Here is a 15,446-nt window from a genome sequence, read left to right as displayed (position 1 = left end):
AGCGCTGAGTTTGAAGTGGCGAAAGGGTGTTATGCGGTAAAAGTGTCATAATTTACAGTGAAAAATCGCCCCATCGCTTTGAAATTATAGACGTGGCAAAACAATAAAAGCACACGGGCCACTTTGAGGTGGCTTATTTCTTCTTCCGAAATATGCTGTTAATTGTTCGTCAGCAGCACATTCGTAATCATTAGTTACTTTTATCGGACAGGTGACCTCACTACTCAAAAGTAAATGTTATTTCTTCTAAATGATACAGGGCCAATCGCGTGGTGATTAGAAAAACAGTCAATTCATGGAGGGAACATATGGAAGAGAGAAATAACACTCTCGTCGGAGATTTTAGTGTATAATAGCACTTGTGAACAATAAAATATATACATGTACATAAGCACAATGGTCCTTATTCTGTGAGAGTTGTGGAGGTTTTGGTAGAAAATTCTTTAACGCCATCAAAGAATATAATATCCTTTAATGGTAAAATGGGCGAGTTTTTGTTTCAAAATGATACAAATTATGTAATATGCTTATATACTTTTACGTCATATTGTTTTAATAAATAGGTATTATGAAAAAAGATGAAATAGAGATTGCATCGGTCATAAGAGAAAACTATTTATAAAACCGTTTTAATGTCTGCATTCCCCAATTTACCTATAAAATGTAGTAGTATGTGTCAATTTAAGTTTCTTCTTCTATTTTAAATGCTGCTATAGTATTTTATGATCTAATGAAAAGTTGCAATTGAAGGAGGAGGGGGCGGGGTAATTTGATATGTATGTGACGACGATATCACAGGTAAAGGTTTTCAAAATCTGTGGCTTAATTATGCAGTGTCATTTCAATGCGATCCTCTTTATTTTTCATCAATTTAGAGAACAATAAACATAAATAAAATATGATTAATAATCAAGCATTCCAAACGTAATCCTTTTCTCTAGTTCATAAAGAAAATGCAATTAGGATTTTTTTTCTCTTTTTTTTCTCTAAGTCCCGGCCTCAATTGATGGGCGTTTCATTGCCTCACCGTGAGCCGGTTAAGAAAATTCTCCCGGTCTAGCGGTCGTTTGTTGGTCCATTTATCTTCGGAAATTTGTCCATTGCGATGAAAAACACGCCAAGAAATTGTTCCAACATGAAAGAGTACACACCAATGCCAATAAATAGAGTTGTTTTGATGTAAGCCTAAACCAAACGCGTAGTCACCTGCTACCATGATATTTCATCTTCCAGTGAGCGAGGACGTTCACCTAAACTGTACTTACTTTCCGTGTTTTAAACGGAAAGGAAACATTCATATGCTTGTTTGTCTTGCAAATATTTAGCATTATACCTAACATGAATTTGTATTTCTTTCTTTCTTTCTTTTTCTTAAACAAGTAAACACAAAAGTAAATGGGAAGAAGAGAGTTAGAATGACCAGTCCATGTAGACTTAGAATAAACATCGGAACATGTGTATTGCTTGCTTACATAGGCGTGTAAATGCAGCAAGGAAATATTTTAGCCAAACGCGTTCGTTGGATAAGACCAAAGATTGAAACAGCAAACAAAACGCTGAGCAAATGTTAGTGTACATAAGATAATTTTTGCTCTCAAAAAAAGCTGCAGAGAAGAAAAAATAGAAGGATATTTGATTATGGAGCCGAAAATAGAGAGGAGAATCAATCTTTTTTTGTTGTCTTGCATCTTGCCAACTTTTTATTTGAAGAAATGCATTATTTGGACTGTTTTAGTAATCGACCAAGCTTTTTATAAGAAACATTATCAAATTAACAGATTAAATCTAACAACGCAACATCACTGTATATTAAACATTACAATTACACAAACACAATCGATAGTTAGGAGATTATGTGTTCAAAACTTTCTAAGATGTGAAGATGTCGCAATATAATAAAGTGTGAGTCAAAGGAAAAGGGTAAATTTATTGTTTTTATATCTTAATCGTTTTCCTTGTCTGTCTTCGATTAAGGGGTCTTTGTTCGATTCCGTCGTGGCAACTTGGCGCTTTGCTGTGACGATTCGACCAAACTCACTGATTCACTGGTTCTGACTAATCTAAATCTATACTTATGGTCAGAAATACAGAGTCCATGGGCTACATTAACTGGAATCAGCTTTTCGACAAGTTCCCATCGTACTGTCCGCAAATATCATTTGAAAATAGCCACAGGAAGCGTCGAGAGTAAGTGGCAGACGATATTATGTCGGAGCGCGCGCGTCATCAATACGCAGGGGATTATCGTCCCGGAGGGTATAGTGTATATATGTTGATTGTATCTCCGCAATTTCCTTAAAATCCATCGTACAATCATAAGCAGCTAAACAAAGCTTGTTTCGATTTGATCAACGCTCTTTGCTGTGTATTTTCTCTTCTCGTCTCAGTTATTGCTCAGGGGTTGCGATTTGCAAACAAAAACTTGGTTGACATCTCCACCGATGTACATTTCACGTCAATTTCACCATGACGGGTGACAAAGCCGCAATAATGCCATTGAAACAACTATAAATACAGCTTATTTGCTGTTTGCTTAGCCCTGCGCGGACCATCAGGGGTAAGAAGGTGATAGAAGCGGTGCAATCCACTTCGATGCCCACTTGATCTACGTGGAGAGATTTGCACCTGCTGAAGAGGGGGTCAGGCGAATACGACCAATTCTAAGCGAAAAATCGCAAGTCTTTATCCCCATTCACAACGAAAATTCTCCAACAAAAAAGAATAAAAATACTCTTAAAGTGTTGTACCTCCCCATCATGCGGATTACGCTCTCCTTCGTGCCTGGATTTTGAATTAAGGCAAAATCTCAATTTGTCTTTGTACAAGTTGAATTGGAACCTACTAATGTAGTTCGGCATTTTCAATGATAAGGCTACTGAAGTGGATTTTGAAGAAAAATGAATGTGGCATTTTGAGAAAAGCTGGACTAGAATACTTTTTAATCGTGAAAAAAACCGAATCATTTGGCTGAGCGAACATTGTTCAAGAAATTGACCAGCGTAAGTTTTTTCATTAAAATTCTCATTGGCTATTTATTGTTTGGATAAAAAAATTATCAAAATAAGTGGTGAACACTTTCAAGGAGAAATCCAAATATCGACGAAGATGACCAAAGCAAATTTGATAAGATCACAAGAAATCCCATCCACAAATCCTTCGAGAAAGGAACGTCATTCAGAACCATCGGTCTGGCAGAGAATGCTTTGACAAGTTGCATTCGTTAGTTTTTTCTCTTCTGTATCCTACGCGAAACTTCTCTATGTCAATATTTGAAGGTCGCAGTCTGTATGCGCTCACGAGAACCTCCCTCCATCTTCTGTTATTCTTCCTTGAGGTGTTGCGATGAGATAGATTATCATAATTATCTCAATAGGGACAGAACTAACAGAAGCGCAATCCACTGCCAAAACGCGGGACCTGGTTTTGTTGGTAGCACCTTTCCAAATAGCGAACTGAACCGTCCTTGTTTTCTTACAACAAACGAGGCACATGGTCGTGTTTTTCACAGTAACAAGGGCAGATAACATTTTCATTTGGTTACCATGGTGACGATCTTCGCCTCTGGCCCTCGGACACCACCAACGATGTTTTCAACATTGCTTTCTTGTTGGAACTGCTTTGGACAATTTCGAGAAATTGGTTTATAACCATTTTTAAATGTAATTGTTAATTAATGCTTGCCTAACCGAACTCAGTATTTCATATTTCTACTTGTGCTTAACTTATTGATAAATCAATATACACATTTTCGCTGACCCCAGTAACACTTAAATATCTTCAAATCAGAAGACCAAATCCAAAATAAAAAAAAATCTGTAAAATCTAGACACAAAACAAATACAATGGATAATTTACAATAAAACGCAAGGTGAACACAGAATACTGTTTTCGCCATTTACAAAAGCTTTAGAGTATACAAAAATGACGCTGGTGTTATTGCGTACGCGACTAGTACTGTATTCATTTGATGAAATTCTGTGTAAACAATAGAACATCTTTTTTGTCAAGTGGACTTAATCTGTGCACGATCGACCCTTACGCACTAATGCCTCTGTCCGCGTTCTGATATTCCGGCAGCAGTATTTGTTCCTGTACAGGACAATTACCGGAATAGAGGACAAATTCTGCCCCTGGTTGTCCGTCCAATACTGAAATCCCTGTATGACTCTCGTAGTACGAAAAGGATATGACCTTGATTTATGCTAGTGTATGGGAAACGTCTGCTTAATTAGTTTGACTAAGACAACATGAAAAAAAAAATAATTGCATAATTTTCCTTTAATGATCAGTTTCTGATAAGGGTAACAACAATTGTACGATTTGAAGGTCACATTAGAAAGTATGGTAGAAAGGCCAATACACATTTAGTGATTGAGATGCAACAAGTACGGGCAATGGTTAAATTCATTCATTAATTCGTTTCGTTCTTAATATTTATAGGCAAAACTGGGATATTAGCTGGCTCATGTTTAAAGAATATGAGCTGAAACCTAACCTTGACTTTCATTTGGTCTCAAAAAGTCAAGTATTAACATGCCCCAAGTGGACAGAGAATTTTTTCCCTAGTGGAAATCGCGTGGGCAACTTGGACAACTTCGACATTTTAGAGACACGAAGTGTAATTAACTCACAGTCAATTTATGTTGTTCATCAAAATCTGAAGACTAAATTTAGGCAATTTGTTTATAGTCGTGCCTGATATGTCCGTACTTACAAAGAGAAGGGCAGATCTCAAAGCAAATGAGAAACAATTAGAAGGTTGCAGTAGTTATAAATAAGCAAACTTAGTATCGAATGTCCAAGAAGAAGGGTTCTCATATCTGTAGTTTTGGTGATTGCTGGTCATTACATTCTTAACAAGTACACTTACAAATGGTTTTAGGGGAAAAAATTACATAATTGTACTTGCTACTTGCCTTGCCTCTGAGCTAATATGCATCAATAGAGGCCGGTGACATTGATTACTTATATACATATAAACTTGACTATATATTTAAGTCAGGAAACAAATCTGAAGAGACAGGAGATGACAAATTTTATCACAGGCACACACGCATACACAAGTACGTACACACACACATCTTTTTTAATTTTTAATTATTTATTTATTTTATTATTATCATTGTTTTTTTTTTTTTTCGAACCCTCCAGGAAATTTATTTTTTGCTTTTCATATCTTATTGAATATGTGGAATTTTATCTTGATTTTTATTGCATACAGAGTAGGATGATTATTATTAAACAAAAAATGTTATGCGTAATCCACCTTGATTTCATCCTGTTGGTTTGTCAAAACTCGATCCAAGCAAGTTGGAAATTTTATTAAGATTTGGGGAAAGAATTGATGATACTATCCACAAAATGCCCTCATCATTAACATATGTCATTGATGGTACATTATGCATCTATTCAATTGCACTTTCATAAAAGATGTAACAAATAGCAGGCCATATTTTTTTGCCAAGTGGACAAACTCTCCTCTCAATCGATCTTCGTGCACTTGCGCATGCCGAATAGGGTGTGTCACTCTGTGTGATCTGATATTCCCGCAGCAATGTTTGTTCCTGTGCGCTATAGAGAAACAACAGTTAGTTCTCCTTCAAGGCATCCAAGATAAATTCAGTGCTCTCCATGTGTTACAGTGTATATTATTTTCAAGTTTTTGCAGCCGTTTTGCCACGACGTGTCAGAATTAGCCAGTTAACTGCATTAACGCGGATAAAAATATTGGGTCTTGTTCTTATAATCAATGGGAAGAAAAAGAACGATAAAAACCGTTGCTTGGTTTCCCAGAGGCGATGAACTATATATGAAAATTTTAAAGATCAGAGGTTGCAGTAACGAAATTTGTTTATTAGATTTGAAACGAAATCCATGTAACTCCTCTGCTCCGCATTGATTAAAGCTGGTAGGGTTGGTGGGGGGAAAAGAACCCAGAAGCACCCCGGAATTGACGTGAAGTCTCTCACTTGCATCTAATCCCTATGGATAAAATCTCAAATGCACCCACTGAACACACAAAAAATACAGAAATCTAAATTACAATTAATCGTGTTTTCCGTTCGGATTTTGTATAACCCGTCTTTAAAGCCACGTGGACAATACCGGCTTTATTATATATTTCTTTAAAAGCTTTCCTATTGACAACGGCAGTATTTTAATGGCTGTAATTAAGTAACTGAAGTCGTTATTCCGTTCAATATCTGTTAGCTAATTACTCCAGTAAATGTAGCGGATACATGGGGGTGAAATTCAACCCGGTGCTTTATGAACACATCTGTCTACTATAATTCAAACAAGCGGCTCTAACTCAAATATTTTGGATCATTGGTCCCCGATGTAAGTGTGAATGTTTGTATTGGCTAATTATATTGATCCATATTTGCTACAACTTGCGGCGTGTAATGGGTTTATTTCAAAGGCACCTTCTGTGGTGGTTTTTAGGGGATTTGCGAGAAGTAGTTATAAAGTGACAAGTAGCATTTTTACACCTGTGCCTTTGTAAAGGTCCCGTGAAAGAGGTTTGCACCCAGCGGTGAGTGGCGGGCAGTCACGTGAAGGTGATCATGCCCAAATCTCGAAGTGCAGTTGGTTATAGTTTGTGGAACTTCTCTTTTAATTATTTTTTGTTTGTTTCAGTTGCGGATATGCTTTGCAAATCTGTTTATTAGATCGGGCAGCAGGTGAATAACTGAAATTAGAGTATATGGATTGATTGAACCGCCCAGCCTGTTGAATGCCACATTTCTATTTATTTGCATGTTTTTAAAAATTAATGATGTTTCATATTACGTTTTGATGCCAAATACTCATTTTACACCATTTATGTGAGCATCACAATATGCTATACTCTATTCCTTCTCGAATAAATGAAAAAGACGGATAAACAATAAAGTCACGCATATCATGGTACCACTAATCTTCCAGTACGCAGCTGATGTTCTCAAACTTAATATATATTATCACTATGTACACTGGTAAATCATAAATGAGATTTTTTGCAAATGACAATTTCAATAGTTTTTATTTTATTTTATTTTATTTTATTTTATTTTATTTTATTTTATTTTATTATTATTTTTGCTTGATTTAGTGTAAAGAAGTAAGCAGAAATGTGGGTACAGATGTTGATCGAGTAAGTCGTTTTATTTGTTCTGTGTTGTATGACATAACCCACTTGTCTCGAATTGTTCGTTTACAATGTCATTTACATGAAAACTATGTTGTGAAAACATGAAAAAATCAACTAAAATGAGAAACAGCCGAAGTGTCCATGGGACCTCATTTTCCTTTTTATTTTTTGGTTAAAAAACAGCAGTTTATGTAAAATCGAAGAGGTCTACTCGACCGCTGTATTTTCCTATTCAAGTGTGTTATTTCAAACAATAGTTTTCAAGCTGGGAGCCCGATGTTTCTATTGAAATGGAAACCTTCGTTTCTCTCTAGAACTCACTACGCCCCAAGACCTAGCATGGCAAAGAATAATAAAAAAGATACACCAGACTCGATAGCGACGTTCTACCGGGTCTTAATTCCCCTAATATCTGAGGATTTAACCTTAAATCTACGCCAAAAAATGTCCGTTTCAATGAACAATGAAATATTTTCATATGATAGAGTATACCCATCACATAAAGTCTGATGTTTATTTAATTCATTTTTTTTTCTTTTTTCCCAAGATAAAACATTACCCGTGCTGTTTGAAATGAAACCAGTGGAATGTTAGACGTCTATCGATGACATAATCTTCATTCAATGTGAAAATACATGTATGTTTACAAAACATAGCCCATATTCGCCAATTTTAAATATTTTTTCAGTTTTATAGCTCTGTCAATTTTGTCCTTACCAATTTTTTTCTATTTTTGTGGTAGATTAATAATGATGAATTTCAAGAGGCATCGGAAGTGTAGAGTGTGATGTCCAAAAAAATTCAAACTGAAAAGTAGCATGCTACTCCACTGTCCATCTTTTTATTTTAACTAGAAAGCAGAAGGCTACCACGGAAAGAAAAATAAAAAATCTAAAGGCCAAATGCTAGACTATGTCTTAGGTTATCTGAATCACGATCTTCCTGTTCAGTTACCTACAAGTTTAAAGCTTCCACTAATCGTGAAACAGACTGACAAGAACAGCACCTCGCTCCCCAGTAGACGTGTCCATGTATTTGCAAACGCTAATGAAATTAACAAACTTGTATTTACAGCGGAATATGTTGCTGCGCCTGTTAATTAGCGTCGACTGATCTTTTGCAAGTGAATATGTGTTCTCTGTTTACACGTTTTTTCCGTGTCTGACCGAAACATGATATTTCATGAAGATGGAATTTGTTTAATTTGTTGTCTTTTTTTATGCACACTCAGTCTAGGATCGAGCCTTAATTTTTTTAACCGATTAGATAGATGGTCAAGCCTTTTAAGGAAATTTGGCATGATATTTTAGAGATTGGATTTTAGTAATATATTTTAAGTCCGAAGTAACGACATCTGCTACTACATTTGTAGACTAATTTGCATCTTAGCCAGCATATTTTTCTTTGAACGTTTCTATTTACCATTCCGTTGCTGATCAACAAATTGTATTAAAAATCTAAAACCTTTTGTGGCAATGGATAAAATAGTGGAATGAAAATGCTCGATGGTCATCGCAGTTCGTATTTGTTATAGAAACAATTTTGCAATTTAGCTATTTTTCAAATGTTTACTCACTGCTTAGTTCTGCATGTCGTGCTTAGATTTAATATGTGTTTTCTTATTATTTGTAATCTCTTCTGTTTTTGTCTTTATGAAGAATATTAAGGGGCTGTGAAAAAAAAACTGACTTAGGACACCTTTACTTAGGCATTCTACATGAGCCCCGCGTGCAAAATGTGCTATGCAGCCAATGATTATTATTTCTCCTTTCCAAGGGGAAACATTTTTCAAGGTAATTTATATCACCAAATCCCGCGCAGCTGTTTTTCTCTGAACATCTTCTCTTAACATAGCATATATATAATGTATTTCTTCATCGTTATGGAGTCGACCCGAGATTCTTTCAAGTCAATGACCCTGAATCACTGGGTTTTGCTTGTTTCTCCAGCCTGCCATGTTTGTATATGCTCGGAATTAATGCCTCTCAAATCCACCAATTTGTTACGCAAATTAATTAGGGACTTGCAGGGGTGGTCTAGCGGAAGAGCGATACGGCTGAACGGATGGAGGAACCCAGCGCAGTTAAACCAACAGTTGTGCCAAATATACACTGACGTAAGACTAACAGGAATAAAATAAGCAATCAATGGGCCATAGAAGTATCAAGGGGACGGCTGAGTTGTTGAAATGCACGTGGACAGCTGCTGCGGTGGTTCAGGGTTATCCATCCTCGCTTTTCAGTGAAAATGGAAAAGTTGTGTTTATTGCGTAAAGTTGACGCAGGGCTCCTAATGGCTATGCAAACAGAAGAAAACTGAAAGAAAGTAATATATGGGTATAATTTTTATGGTAGTGCATAAATCTTCAAAAGTATGTGTGTATTTGAAAGATAAGAGCAAAGGAGTGCAGGAAAAAAAAAGAATCCAACCTCCTGCCCGTTTCTTGGCTTCAGGGGCGTGGTGACCAGACACAAAATGGTGGTCTGATACGAAAAACAAGAAAAATAACCTATATGCAGTTGTGGTGCTTGAATGAAGCAAGGTCTCCTGCAGAGTACTTTAATGTAAAGTCTATCTAAACATTTCGCTTAGTACGAGAGGGCTTTTGAAGCAGCTCAGTAGGGTACCTGGCTGACACACCTGACGGGGCCTGTTGGCGGTAATCTGACGTGGTAGTTTGCTGCCCCTCTGGGAGTTGTGGGGTTAAGAAAGCATAATAAACTAACGGAACATGAAGCCCTGCGACAGGTTTCTGGTCGGCGACAAATTGTGGTTTAAACCATGAGAAAATTGCCTGTTTGCTGGCTGCTGCTGTTTTTGCAAACATTAAAATGCCAATATGCAATGTGTCGAACGCTAAATCATAGTACTGAAAATGAGAGTATTTTACATATTTGTTACGATACATTTGACTGTGGTCAGTCAATGCTCAACCAATCCAATACTATAGTTTTGCCACCTCCGACTTGGCAACTTTTTCTTTGATCTTTTATTTTTGGTGGCAAATGAGGAAAATGTAGGTGTGAAATCATTTAAAATATTTTGCTTTAAGTTTATATTTTCTTCATATTTTTATTTGATTTATGATGATATTTCACTTATTCGTGATAAAACAATTCTGCAACAAATAAAAAACTGATAATTAGCGCTTGGAAGACGATATTTTTATCCTTAAAAGAATTAGAAGGCGCGTCATCTGCTGTTTAAATTGTAATAACGCTTATATTAACCAGTTTAGGGGTTGGTACATTGTCCGTAACATAGGGTATTAATACCTCTACTCAGCAGTCATGGTTGTACATAACGAAATTGTAATAATCTTACAAACTTTTACCTCTTCTAAACAAATCGACAAAAGCCAACGCAATGACATGACGCTATTTTCAAATATTGATTAATGGCGGTCACCAATACTGCTTTAACTCCAAGTACTAGAGAACTCTTTTGTTCGGCTAGACCTATTTAATTGCGCCTGCTCCTCGATTCATTAGGTAGGTCGTTTATTGATCTCTGTTTTTCCACCACGGCAGGTGGGCGGGGCGGATCATCCCCGCTCCCATAACGCACAATTTATCCCGCTTTCCGCTCCAGCAGCTCCGAACAGTGCTCTCGGAGTGGCAGCTTCTTGTGCGGTTTTGGAGATTTTCTGGGCACAGCAAGCACCCTCAGCCGCGGCTCACAGATTAAGATTTAAATATTTGAATTTGCGTTTTTTTTTCTGTCCTTTGAAGGGAAGCAGAAATCTTGAATTATTCACAGTGTACATAAGATAATACCAAAGTGTTATTGGTCCGCATGTGGATTTTTTAAAAAAAATTGTTGTTTTTTTTTCTTTAATCAAGAAATATGGCACACGCAAATAGAGTGGAGCAAAAATTGAATCCTCATCTCGTTGAATTACACAACGTATTATAATACAGGCGTGCTACACGAATAGAGCACTTGGCACTAATCAAGTTGTTAAGCAAATAATTTGGAAAACTGGAATCCGCAAGCTTGGAATTCAAACCTTGACTGAACCCAAGAAAACGAAAGAGAGAGAAAGCGTTGTTGGGATTAAGGAAAGGATTAAAGGTCCATTAGTATAATGATTCACCGATTGTTATTGTGAACCGTTACTGTCGTAATTGAGACTGGTAGAGCTCTGAATATTTCTTGTTGAACGTATTCTCCACCTCCAGCAATATTTGGATTAATTCGCTATAATCCAAGGGTCAATGAAATCGTCCTAACCTCTGGGCATTTAGTCCATGTTCTGGCTGTGTTCTGTCGTGCCTCTTAAGAGCTATTTCATGCTTTCTTTCTCGGACTCCTTTAACCCTCACAATGATCTTTGCCCCATCTGTTAAATTTTATTGCCGCTTAGACAAAGATTGAACGGAAAATGACACAGATTTTCAAACCGATTACAAATTTTTATCTTGCGCCCGTGTCAGATTGAATTTGCCCTCTGTGTTAAAAGATCAGCCGATTTGACACGTTGTAAGGATATCCCCTTGATTGCAGTGCGCGTGTTGAAAGCACTCTGACAGACGGGACAAATTGCAGCACTCGCTACATGTGCTCACTGGACATGCTTTGTTAATTTTAATCAACGTCGGGGGGATCAGCTTCCAGCGTTACAGTTAATCACAAGTCTTAATTACACGCTCCGCAAAGCCAGTAATGTTTGTTTTGAATTGACGGGTGTCCCGGATTTTCGCCAATATGTTCCCCAAACTCTCTGATTCATTTCCAATATTGGTTTTTGGACCACACGTTTTGTCGGCAATGTATTCACACCATCTTTAAAGTTCCTGCATAATTTTAAGATGTAAATGTTATTATTATTCAAGCTTCTGCACGGCTTTTAGAGTTCTCAGGTATTCAGGTACGTAATATAAAAAGTACGAACCTAAGACTGTAGATCTGTCAAAGATAGGGAAATGTAAGATTTACGCTCACGCATCTAAAACATTTCACAATTAACAGCAACACAAAAATAAATAAATAAATAAATAAATAAATAAATAAATAAAATAAAATAAAATAAAATAAAATAAAATAAAATAAATAAATAAAAGTACATTTTGTAGTCTTACCTCATCAACTTTGTATAAACTTACACAATCCTTAGAAAACATTCGGTAAAAGGTTTTACATTAAATTGCATACCGTCAAAACCGATCGTGTGGGTAAAAATTCCAAATTCAGTTAAAATATTGATGATATTGTATTTTTAACTGTTTGTCCGAATAAAAGTGAAACAAAAGGTAGCAAACTGCTCTCTTCTGTCAACGAAAAAAGTGAAAGTCGAAGAAAATTTTGCAAGTGTTGACGCTTAGAAAACGCGTCACATCATTGTTACAGGCTTGCGTCGGTTGCCAAGTCTTCCCGCTGATTAAACTACTGATTCAATTTTTTGGTAAAGCAAGAAATGGCGAACGAAAGGCTATGGGAGCGACTCTTGCTCCCCGACTTAGTGTTGTTCTAACCCTGTGTTGCTTTTATTTTCAAATTTTCCTTGCGAAAAGTCAAGTTTTTGTTTGGAGGAGCAGCGTCGCCTAAGGGAAAGACAAACGTTAGCGGGAAAACGAGACGACGTCGTGTGGTAAACCAAAATACGGGAGCGGCATGTTCTCACAAGACGGAAAAAAAAGAGAGAAAAAATGACCCAAGTCTGAGGGAGGGAAAATAAAGAGTATCACATACAAAGCAAATTGGGTCGCCATGTTTTAACAGGCAGACCACACATTAGCAGCTAGTAGTATGCAGTTAAGTGGATAATATTCAGGTATATACAGATATTACGTCGAATCTGACGTGTTACACGTAGCGCAGGCAATGACGCGTATAAATGATAATGTACATGTAGTTTGCAGGGCTAATTTGCATATTCCATCTTTTAAAATGTTATCCAAAAATGTATTACTTATGCAATTGAAAAAGCGATTAACTGTTTTTCAATTTCACAAAAAAAAAAAAAAAAAAAAAAAAAAAAAAAAAAAAAAACTTTGGTCTTCTGCAAATCTGAAATCTGATCATTTATTTTAAAAGAGGACCACACATATAAATTGGTTACAAGTATGCACTCAATAAAATCGTGACGTGTAATAGGTCTTAAATGTAGTGACGTAAGTGGCATTCTGGGTTTGGTCATCGAGAGGCCACATTGGCCACGACACTGTTGTGTCTCTGTTTGTGACAATCTTTTTGATTTTGTGTATATGGTTATTCAAGTACAATATAGCACGCCATCCTATTTGAACATTATGGACCACACATAAATAGTAGTCCTAGTATATACTTAAAGGGATAAAATTGAAGAGCCCGACATTACGCAGGACGCTCTCAGTGTGATCCAAAGCGATACTACTCTAACGCGCGTAACATTTCAATGTTTACGCAAACAAACAGGTGTCACAACAGAAAGGTAATGCAATACACAAAGACACTAAGCAGTGACACTGACGACTTGTTCGTAATTATTTGTTGTACACATCTGTACCTCCTGTGCGTAAATCCGTTGAACTATTTGATAATTAGGGACTCGGTTACTACACTGTAAATGTATTAGATCGTTGGTGAAAAGGATTTTCAAACAAACGCCATCAATTTTGAAATGACCTTCCTTCCTTTTTGTCATTATGAGGGATAGTTTTCTGAAGAACCTAAATTTAGTAAGAACATCTCCAGTTGTAACTATGCTAATTATGGAAGCAGGTGCAGTTTGAAAAACACAATTACAAATAGCAGAATTATTGAATGGAGATACATGTTTAAAGAAATGCAAATGCTGGTGAATACAGAAAGAAAATAGAAATGAAAATGAAAAAAAGAAAATTAACAGTTAAGCTCATGTATTTTTGTTCTTTTTCCTTTACGTCCACATCACATTGAATATAACAAATCGACCCGAAAACGAATCAGGTGAGACATCGCCCAATGAGCAATTACGGCAATAAACCCGCCTCGTGGTTACAATAACAATAATTTACACGCTGCTTATCTAGTTTGTCAACTCACTCGAGTGTTTGTGTTCAGAACTAAGGTTGTATCAAAACTTTTTCTACCCAACTCTTCCGTCGGCCCTTCTCATCATATCTTGCTGGTAATATAAATTTTGCTATCGAGTTGCAGATTGTATTTACATAAGTGGAGCAAGTAGTTTAAAAGTAAATGCTATTTAGTTATAGGAGAAGCTGTTTGTTTGGTCTCTAAGGTATTTAGCACATTGCAAATTTTTGAGTCACGTCGGTGGTTCTGATCATTTTTCTTTGTCTTTTCTTTTTCAGTTTTCATTTTGCACGCAAAACAAGCTAAAAAATCTTTTTCTAGCACAAATGTCGACCTCACAGTAAAATCGATTTCGGGATTACAAAAATAAATTTGGAAACTAGACGGTAATCAATTTGCTGTCGATCGCTTCTCTAAAAATATATCAACGAAGGTTTTTCAAATTTATTTGACGTACAGAACTGTGGGTCAAAATGTTTTGAATAAATTCGTTTGTTTTGAATCGGTTCTTTTCCTCGATCTTTGTCTAGGACAGCCCAAAAGCGATGAGCACGGTAATCACGAGAGACACGAAGAGCGAGACGGAAAGACCCAACAATCGATCCTCTACCGAATGCGAGTAGTCGACTGCATAAAACTATCATCTAAGCTTATCAAAACAATTCTCTGTAGTTTTTACTCCTCCAGAACATTTTTGCAGATCCCAGTTAAGTGTAACTTTGCTTATGCTTGGCATTGTCCCGCTGTGTTTGTAGATCAACCTTCGTTTCACCGCAAGGCTCTCTTCTTACTGTAGTTCTAAAACATCGGCGGCGCACTGTAGTCGTGTTTCAAGACGTCCAGTGGAGTGGTGTTTGTTTTTCGATTTTTTCTATCAACCCGCTACCAGTTTACAACAATAATTATCCATACTGTGCAGCAGTGAGACAATATGTTGTATCAACAGTGGTTAGAAAAATAAACCCGTCTGATAAAATTTTTATTTCTCATCATTTTGCTGCACCTCTTTGAAGAGGAGGAGAAAGAATAAATTGTAAGAAACGGCGAAAGGGTGATTAGAGACAAAACACTTTATCATAATGATTCGTTAAAACATCATTTAGATTGTAACTGACTGTTTTTTCTTCCCTCCTAAATTGTTCCATTTCATCGGTCCGTGACGCGGTAGTTGCCGTGACATATTTCACGTGCGTGACGCACTGGGACCTTCCAAGTGCGCGGCTCTCTAAATAATCGAACTGCGCCGTTATTGTTTCTCAGTTCTCAGTAACCCGTGAAACTCTCGCCCCATTTCTTTCATCCATCTGTCATAAAATTT

This window comes from Lingula anatina, chromosome 1 (assembly GCF_051362555.1).
Source record: "Lingula anatina isolate TDL-2025a chromosome 1, LinAna3.0, whole genome shotgun sequence".
Classification (NCBI taxonomy): domain Eukaryota; kingdom Metazoa; phylum Brachiopoda; class Lingulata; order Lingulida; family Lingulidae; genus Lingula; species Lingula anatina.
This window is presented reverse-complemented; position numbering follows the sequence as displayed.